Source organism: Saccostrea echinata, unplaced genomic scaffold, assembly GCF_033153115.1.
Source record: "Saccostrea echinata isolate AGI-Se365-2 ecotype Australia unplaced genomic scaffold, CSIRO_AGI_Sech_v1 ptg000009l, whole genome shotgun sequence".
NCBI lineage: Eukaryota > Metazoa > Mollusca > Bivalvia > Ostreida > Ostreidae > Saccostrea > Saccostrea echinata.
In genome coordinates this window covers 11,417,804-11,426,370 of record NW_026889758.1, presented here as the reverse complement: position 1 = coordinate 11,426,370, position 8,567 = coordinate 11,417,804, and the positions used below count along the sequence as shown (strand labels likewise).

General features: G+C 34.1%; 1 protein-coding gene and 1 non-coding gene across 2 annotated transcripts in view; one reads left to right on the top strand and one right to left on the bottom strand.

Moving 5' to 3' along the window:
- Positions 1-1,223: 1,223 nt before the first annotated feature.
- On the bottom strand, positions 1,224-1,305 carry Trnas-gcu (transfer RNA serine (anticodon GCU)). Its single transcript has one exon. It is a non-coding gene; the product is annotated as a tRNA-Ser (tRNA).
- Positions 1,306-1,557: 252 nt separating this feature from the next.
- Positions 1,558-8,567, top strand: part of LOC133181767 (protein dispatched homolog 1-like) — a 31,413-nt gene continuing 24,403 nt past the window's right edge. Inside the window, exon 1 of the mRNA XM_061316355.1 lies at positions 1,558-1,583. The gene's annotated coding sequence lies outside the window, so the exon portion shown is untranslated. The remainder of the gene's footprint in view (positions 1,584-8,567) is intronic.

The window sequence follows — 8,567 nt, the reverse complement described above, 5'->3', positions numbered from 1 at the left end:
ATTGCTGAAAAAAAAATTGAGTGAATGCAAGATCAAAAATGTATTTAGAAGAGATTGTAAATAAAGTACTATGTAGTGCAGTTGTTTATTTATTTATTTATACCAGTATTTAAAAATTGTCTGATTTGAGAATTCTAGCATTGACATTTTAAAATTTTGATTTTCACCTAGGGGCCAAATAGAGTTCGGAAAAGGACGTTTTTCTACAAAGACCTTGTTCCTTATACATATGTATACTGGTAAATGTGCAAAAAAAAAAAAAAAAAAAAAAAAAAAGTTCTGAGTAATTTGAACAAACCAGATTCTTCACTTCCTGATCAGAGGATTCTTCCCTATATGTCTACTCTTTGCTATTATAAAGAAAAAATTAAAGGTTTAATCTTCCGTACATATTCCTATGTAAAAACATGATCGCCCATTGTGGCCCCACCCTACTCCCGGGAGTCGTGATTTGAACAAAATTGAATCTATACTATGTAATGGACCTTTCACAGAATTAAGTTTCAATTTTTCTAAGCTATTGGTTCTTAGGAATAAAACGTTTAAGGATTTTTTTCTTACATATTTCGCTATAAAAGCTTTGATGGCATACATACATCCCATGCCGGGGTCATAATTTGAATAAACTTAAATCTACACTATATAATAAAACTTTCGCATAAGTTTCAACTTTTCTAGTTCAAAAACAGTAAGATACCCACCCCTAAACCATATACATGTATAGAAATATTCTCTTGGGTAAGAGCCCAGGGGTCATCCCAACCCCCACCATTTTATAATTGTGTAAATAGCTTTAAAATGATTGAGATCCCTACCCATTAGCCAAATATATTTTCAATGCTCATAACACAATGCATAGAATACCGGGTTTCTGTAATCACCTTCCCAAAGATGATTTGGCTACTTTGCAAAATGTAAGAGGGAACCAGGTTTTTGTAGAAAAACATCGTTTTTGACCCCCATTGATCCCCAGGAGGAACATGGAAACTCTGAAACATTATTGCACATCTTATCATATTACAAAAGATAAATTAGTTACTGCTTAAGATAAAAGAGTAGTTTGGGGAAGAAGCATGACAAACGGACGGACGGATCTATCCTGATAACTATATACCGTCCCGAACTTTCGTTTTCCATGTTAATGCTTTGAACAATAATATTTTTCCATATAGTCAGGGAACTACGTACACTACTCCCTGATAAAACGGAAAAAAACTTTGTTCCGACGAGGATGGGATTCGAACCCACGCGGGGAGACCCCAATGGATTAGCAGTCCATCGCCTTAACCACTCGGCCACCTCGTCATGTTTAACCAAATGGTAAATGTTCAACAATTAATTAGCAAAATTTCGTAGTAAAACACGGTTTATTTTTTCATGCAAAACTATTTGTTTTTGAAAAGAATGATAGTGATAATGTTTTCTATTGCAAATTGCTAATCAACAACAAAGACAATGTGGTTATTTGCAAACCGATCGGGATCAATATTCTGTAAAAGTTGTTCATTAACCATGTTGCAATGTTGTTGACAAGACCGAGAAGACGAAAGTAGAGTGGTATATTTTGTTTCTTCTTTCTTAGTGTAAGTAGTGACGCAATAAGAAATCTAAAAAGAAATAGCTTAAACTAAAAAATGAAGTGTAGAGATATTGCGAATATAATTATATATAATCATGTCATAAGAACAGTCTAGACAGAATCTTATAATATAAGCATTTAATTCAGGTTCATCAAACCCGACAAAATCTATATAAGTACAGACTTATATATATATATATATATATATATATATATATATATATATATATATATATATATATAGTAAAAATAATAATAATATGTGACGAAGCCACCGTTAGGGCGAGCGCAGATACCTATTCAGTTTTAATTTAGATCCAAACTGAAGCCTACACAGTGCTAATTATTATAAAGAACGTTTAGACTAATCTACCATTTATATCTACAATATACATTAAATCAAAGTGTACTTTTGTTGTTACTGTGAGAGTGTAATTTGCGTCGAGATGCAATTCGGATTTTGGGCCCAGAGGTTAATTACTGTGGAAAAAAATTCATTTGGATCATATTGTTTGAATTTTCTCTTTGCCCAGACTTGTTAGAGCTTGTAGTGCAAACGGTGCTTTGCATTGCTTCCTCCGCTATTACTATTATAAAATTGGATCATATCAAACCGTCAAACCGGATCACAGTCAAAACCATCTACATATTATCTCCCTTAACAAAAAAGAACAAAAATAATATGTTGACGGTGCGACCGTTGGGGTGAGCGCATTGTTTACTTCATTTTAAGATCCGCCTCTTCAAACCGCACGAGACATTTGGAACGTCTACACTGTGACGTCACATGACGTCGTATGTTAGCTGCATTTCCATAAACAAAGTTTAAAAAGTGCAAATATTTTAACAAAGAACGTTTCATCTACTATCTGCATGCAATAGCCATTAATTAAGGTGAGTTTATTTTTTGTGAAATTTTAGTTGTTGTCACCGCGTGAACGAAGTTAGCAGCGAGAACAAGAAGCGATGCATTGTGGGTCAGAATTACTGCGGAAAAAAATTCTATTGAATGAATGTGCAGTAGTCCGAATTTTCTCTTCGCCCAGGCGTTGTCGTTAGAGCTCGCAGTGACGAGCGGCGCTTTGCGCCGCTCGCTGCGCTCGCTATTATTGTCCTTAAGTTTAAATTCTGCTAAGATATTGACAGTGTAACTGTTTGGGTGAGTACAGTTGCGTATAATTATTGTTGGATACCACTTTTAACTTCCATCTTCAAATCCAACAAGACATTAGGAAGTTCTTGACTGTGATTCCACATGGATCATTTTATAAAGCCTAAAAAGGGCAAATTTTTAACAAAAAATGTTTCTTTTAAAACTGTCATCAATTTCAATAAAAGTAAAAAGGAATTTGGAGTGGCTGTGTTGTATATAGTAAGGCCACACTCCGACTAGCACTAGCTAGTGAGGTAACTCCATAATGATAATTTCTCTTAAATATTCATCATTGTATTTTGTTTGTTAATCAGAATAATTATCTAAAATACCTGGGTGTCAAAGATCAAAAAAAAAAAAAAAAAAAAGGGAAAAAAAAGAAGAAAAAATGGCCAACTTCGTGAAAAAATCATGAATTTGTACAATAAACTTACATTTTTGTAAAACACAATCTCCTGAAACACCCCTATTCTATGATCTATTGGTTTATTAACATTTGCAAAATAATCCTTGTACTCTGCACCAACCCCTTTTTTGTAAACCTTTACTTTTTGTGTGAAATAAACACATTTTTATGCGTCCTTGTACACTCATACTCCATTTGGGGGGTATGATTTTGATACTTCCATTTACTCTGTTTTCGGAATTCAACTAGACTGGCTTATACTATGTAACTGTAAGAATTTATTCCGACAAAATTTGAAAGCCTAACGATCTTTTTTCCAGCTAAGTTGATAAAGGATGTATTTTAAGCCATAGTGTGAATGCTGTGGTAAGCACAGCCATGATTTTGTTATGTGCTTTTCTACAAGTCTGTCCTGGTTTTTTGGCAATTTCTTGATTTCTCTATTGTATGAAAGCTGCAGCATAAATACAGCCAAGCCTGTGGCAATGTGACAATCCCTGGATTGAAGCTATTTAAAGTCAAAACTAATTTTATTTAATTAGGCCTCTTGTTTCAGGACTAAAATTTATTAACCCTTGTAAGAAGCAGAATCCTCATTTCAAATCAATGGACTAAAATTTAAGAATTTTGTTGTAGAAATGTTCTCCTTAGGTCATTCATATGCAATAAAGTTTTTGATGGGTGGAGGGTGGAACCCTTTGAACATATACCAGAATTTTCCTGATGAGTGATCAAAGATAAGTTTACTAGGTTCATCAGGTCAAGATGCACTATAATTAGGAATGTCAAAATAGTTATTTTTCTTAATCGACTATTCCATAGCATTGTTCAAATGATAGTCAAATATTCGGGGTACTTCAAGTATTTATAACAAAAACCTATGTACCTGTATTTACACATAAAGTAACATCAAATGCTTATGACGTTGCGAAATAAATTTAGACCGTAAATTTCTCCAAAACATATGATTTCCCTGTCAATCACATTCATAAATCAGTTTTTATTTTAATAAGCATTAAAAAAATTGCCTGCACAATATTTTTTAAAAGCTTATAAAATAAATCAGGGAGGGGGTTAGGGGGGTTAACACACACTATCAACACATCAGATGCCAGTGATATTGTTAAACAATGAACCACTGTTCAATTGTTGATTGTCCCGGCCAAAATGTCCTTACAATGTAAGCGAGCTGTTTTAGTATTAATTTGTAATTATTGAAGTGTCAAAACGTGTGTCACGGCTACAGTGTGTTCCCTGCATTTGAACATATTCTTAGAATAACAAAATATAATTGGTAAATGGTATGAGATCAGTTAAGTCTAATGAATAAATTTAAAAAAAAATAGTCCAGAAAAGGACTGGATAATTTATCACAAAAAGAATACAGATTAGTAATTTGACAAATAATTATCACGGTACTCAAGCATTTATATACACTGTAATTACTGTACTTTCTACATGTACATGGAAAGTCAACAGTTTTGTGAAGGAAATATTATCTTATCTTATCGACTGTGTTTGAGGAAAAAAAGATTTCTCAATTTTGAGATAATTCCATCTCGTTTTCATGCACTCTTCTATTGCATTTCTTTATTCGATTGTCATATCATTATTCGATTGTCGGTCCATTCGACTGATAGTCAAATAGTCGACTATTCATTGACAACCCTAACTATAATCCTTATGATGGACAAAAATTGGAGATTATTTGTTTTTAAAGTTGCATACTATTATTTGATGTTGATGGAGCATGCTACTTATGTTTTCTGGATAAATGAAATTTTGAGTATGTCTGTTCTAGCACCTTTTTAGAGTATGTCTGTTCTAGCACCTTTTTAGAGTATGTCTGTTTTAGCACCTATTTATTATGTGGAGTGGTCATGTATGTCATTCTTTACAAGTCTTCTGTTTGGAACTTCTTTTGACGCAGTGCCTCTCTTCAATGAGATAATATTCAGAGACTATTGTTGGTTAAAAATATTGCAAAGTTGTTTGAGTTCAAAGAAAGTTTTGGAGTATTTATTCTGGAGTATTTAAATAGTTCTCTCTCTTTCTTTCTCCTTAGCTATCTTTTATGATATAACATATGAAACAGAAGGCCTAGTAAGAAGGCAAGATCAGGTTAAAGCAGATAGACCAATTCCAGTGTTGAAGCAAGACATTACATTGATCATTTGCCTTGTTCATGTGTGTATGAAGTTGTAGATTTTTAAAATTGACCTCTGTCCTCAGCCAGTATTGTAGGCCAGTCAATCAGTGATGATTGTGTATAGCTTTAAATATGTTGATATGCTCATGCTATTGTCTGTTGGTAGATGATTATGACAAAATAGGTCATGGATTAAAGCCATACAACATTTATCATGAGGCAGCAGAAAGGGGCAGCTTGGACTATTGTTTAGAGCAGTTTATGAGGAGGAAAATTGATTTTTGTACCAGATAATATCGTAGCCTGTACCAAACCTAACATGATTGTTATAATTTAGAAAATAGCGTAATTATTCACAAATAAATTTCTACTAAAGCACAATATTAACCAGTCGAAGAATATGTACATGTTTGTGAATTGAGGAACCATCAAACTCCACCAATAAAACTTCTATATAGATACATATTTATCTGGTAAATGTCTTTTAGTGATGTATGTTTGTCTGTGTGTATTTCATGTTTTCATCTTCTTCAGATCCTCTATTACTCAATTTCAACCAGACAAATCATTATAATGGAGTATTAAGGACAGGAATTTTAATTTCATTAAAAAAAAATAGATGAGACATACTGGAAACTGGAAGGTGTTATATACTGGAAATAGGAAGGTGTTATGTACTGGTAATAGGAAGGTGTTATGTACTGGAAATAGGAAGGTGTTATATACTGGAAATAGGAAGGTGTTATACACTGGAAATAGGAAGGTGTTATACACTGGAAATAGGAAGGTGTTATGTACTGGAAATAGGAAGGTGTTATACACTGGAAATAGGAAGGTGTTATATACTGGAAATAGGAAGGTGTTATACTGGAAATAGGAAGGTGTTATAAATAGGAAGGTGTTATAAACTGGAAATAGGAAGGTGTTATGTACTGGAAATAGGAAGGTGTTATATACTGGAAATAGGAAGGTGTTATACTGGAAATAGGAAGGTGTTATAAACTGGAAATAGGAAAGTGTTATATACTGGAAATAGGAAGGTGTTATATACTGGAAATAGGAAGGTGTTATACTGGAAATAGGAAGGTGTTATAAACTGGAAATAGGAAAGTGTTATATACTGGAAATAGGAAGGTGTTATATACTGGAAATAGGAAGGTGTTATGCTGGAAATAGGAAGGTGTTATACACTGGAAATAGGAAGGTGTTATACTGGAAATAGGAAGGTGTTATAAACTGGAAATAGGAAGGTGTTATGTACTGGAAATAGGAAGTGTTATATACTGGAAATAGGAAGGTGTTATAAACTGGAAATAGGAAGGTGTTATATACTGGAAATCGGAAAGTGTTATACACTGGAAATAGGAAGGTGTTATAAACTGGAAATAGGAAGGTGTTATAAACTGGAAATAGGAAGGCGTTATAAACTCATTACTGGAAATAGGAAGGTGTTATACACTGGAAATAGGAAGGTGTTATATACTGGAAATAGGAAGGTGTTATGCTGGAAATAGGAAGGTGTTATACACTGGAAATAGGAAGGTGTTATACTGGAAATAGGAAGGTGTTATAAACTGGAAATAGGAAGGTGTTATGTACTGGAAATAGGAAGTGTTATACACTGGAAATAGGAAGGTGTTATAAACTGGAAATAGGAAGGTGTTATAAACTGGAAATAGGAAGGCGTTATAAACTCATTACTGGAAATAGGAAGGTGTTATACACTGGAAATAGGAAGGTGTTATAAACTGGAAATAGGAAGGTGTTATATACTGGAAAAAGGGAAGTGTTACATGTATATAAAATTCCTCTTCTCAACAACTATTTTTTCCAGGAAAAACCAAAATTCACCAGAAGGTGACTAACATGGTTACAGGTTTGAATCCTGGTCTTTGCACCAAATGTAATGGGAGAGGAGAAAAATGTGACGGACCAGAATGAGATTCGAACCTGGGCCCCTGAATTCTCCAGTCAGGTGCTCTACCAACTGAGCTATCTGGCTACCGGCGATCAAACCCGTCCTCCTTAAAGGTCTTCAGCCCCCAAAGACACCAACCCAGGCTCTTCCCTGGCAGATCTTTCACCTGTCACTTCCAGGGCATGGTCACAGCACCAAATGTAACAGGAGAGGAGAAAATATGATGGACCAGACCAGGATTTGAACTCGAGTCCCCTGAATCTCCAGTCAGGTGCTCTACCAACTGAGCTATCTAGCCACCAGTGGTGGAACCTGTCTGACTGCCAATTCATGGGGTTTGGATAGGGCTGCAATATGGAGTGAATGTTTGCATTGAGATACATGTATTAGGAAAAATCTTTAAAAATCCTTCTCAAAGCTTCCTACTTTAATCCAGGGCTTTTTCAACAGCTAGTGTCCATTAATACTTCCTACCCCACACCAGTGAAAACTCCTAGCACCTCAAGGCTTTTTTGTCTACAAATAAATCTCCTGTAACATAAATTTAGAATGTATCCATATGAATTAAAATAATTTTCTTACAGTCCATGCCACCATGTTTCAAAAAACAGTTAACAGCTAGATGGCAGGGGCAGAAAGGAAGAACCAAAGAAAATATAGCAAGACCATCAATAAAAAAAATGCTTCGTTACCCTCTCCTGATTCAGGATAAAAAAGATGTGGTTGGGGATTTTTTTAAATATGGGCTTGTATAGATTAGCATTATTGATCAATCACTTGTGAATATAAATAAAGTTATAACAGTTGCTGATGGGATCAAAAAAATCTGGAATGAGTTTTAAAAAGATGGAAAACAATAATATTTCCTGGAGGTTTAAACAAATTCTTGAGTCTGGTCACTTATAGTCAGTCAGGGTCAGGAAAGGGAAAACAGACAAAATGGCCCAAAGATGTCCAATACAGAAAATTCATTGTTTAATTGTTGGATATAAATTATAAAATTTATCTTCCTCATGAGACAGGATTTCAGATGAAATACAGTTGATGAACATGTGATATAAGAATACTAAATAGGGAAGAAAAGGTGAAAAAGCCCTAGGGTACAAAAGATTTAATAAATTCCCCAAACTCATACAATTTAAAGTGTAGCTTTTTTAGTTTTCAGTGTTTGTACCACAACACTCTTCATTCTATCTAATTAGTGAGCCTATTTTGTGTATCCTGACCCTTTATTTGATTAATGCAAATGTACCTGATGGGCACTCGTAAACATTACACCATACTCATAATTTTTACTTTAAGAACCCTCATAGCTTTTTTGGTAAACTATGAGTGTCAATCCATCTTCTTTGTATTCAAGAT